Source organism: Etheostoma spectabile, chromosome 10 (assembly GCF_008692095.1).
Source record: "Etheostoma spectabile isolate EspeVRDwgs_2016 chromosome 10, UIUC_Espe_1.0, whole genome shotgun sequence".
NCBI classification, from domain to species: domain Eukaryota; kingdom Metazoa; phylum Chordata; class Actinopteri; order Perciformes; family Percidae; genus Etheostoma; species Etheostoma spectabile.
Window position 1 is genome coordinate 27,925,158 of NC_045742.1, and position 1,502 is coordinate 27,926,659.

The window sequence follows — 1,502 nt, forward strand, 5'->3', positions numbered from 1 at the left end:
ATTTAGTTGTATTAGCTAAATACTCTAGAGTATTGTTTAACATCCAACTACGATGGTCTGTACCAAATGTGGAAAAGATTGGCCATTAGGGGACGCTATAATCAACGTCAATAAAATAATCAATGTCTCTGTCAATAACTCAATGCATGCAAATGGGACATTTGCGATTGCAAACACAATATCTTCTATCAACACAAACATGCAATTTATCCATACTGTCACGTCAAAGATTGATAAAATAAGAATAGGACCCTCATAACGTTTAACTGCTTGCAGTTCTAGTTAGCTTTGTAGCAACTCGTTTGGCAATGGCTTGAATGTAACCGATGTTCATTAATATCAATAACGTACGCACTAATGCTTTCAGTTGGCTGTGCGTCTCCTTATTTTGTTGTGGCCTCTGAGCTGGTCATAACAATCCAAACCACAATGTTTTTCGTTTCATTTAAGTCGTTTTGGCACCTAAACTTAAAGGTGCCCTGCCACACAAAACCGTTTTTACTTGCATTTTTTGAAATATGTCAGGTTCGCATGTGTTTATGTTATGTGGTTAATGTGAAAGTTGTGAAAAACTGCTGCCTCCTGTCAGCTCTAGCCACTGAAAAGAAATAAGAGGAGAAATCAGGCCAATCACAACAGCTGGTAAGTCTGATGTCATGTTGATGTTCCTTACTATTCATAAGCTTGCCCAGTTGCGTTGGGTAAAAGACGCTGATAGCCAGGCTCTCATTGGCTAGCCAATTAGAGTCAAGCAGCTTAGCACATTGAATATTAATGAGAACTGGCACAAATTCAATGTCTTTCTGTAGGCTTTCTATACCACGCTAGCATGGCTGGAAACAAGGTAACCAAGGCATTGTTTCCACAAAAAATTTAAAACTTCAGACATTACCACAAAATAATGAAATCCATGTGGCAGGGCACCATAGCTGTATCCCTTCTAGCCTTAACCTTGTTTTCTGAGCTCTCTGGCAGAGTGGAGTACAGTATGCCACAGGACGGCAGGACATGATGATTTATTTCAATACCTTAGGTTTTTATTTGTTTATATTTCTAGAATTTCTAAGATAACTGCATATAAAAACAGGTGAATGGAAAATAGTCATTATTTTTTGTCCAACCCTGTCTTATATAAATTACTTTTCCAGGCCTGTCTTCTATAAATTACATACCCATACGACTAAACTACATTCTCATTCGTTTTTGGCTTATCAGAAATAAGTTTGTATTCAAAGTGTGCGTAGGGAGGAGGTTGATAAATTCAGGACCTTCACCCAGGAGACCGCTGTTTGTATGACTTAACCCTTGTGTTGTCTTCCCGTCAAAATTGAAAATCAACACTTTTGATGATGCTTTTTATCAATGTCTTTCACTTAGTCTTACGTTTTTGTCCCTTTTTCAACACTTTTGACATTTTTTTCAATGTTTGTCACTTTTTTGACATTTAACACTACTTACCACTAACTTATTTACTTTAGTTTTACAGTTATTTTTGGAATTTA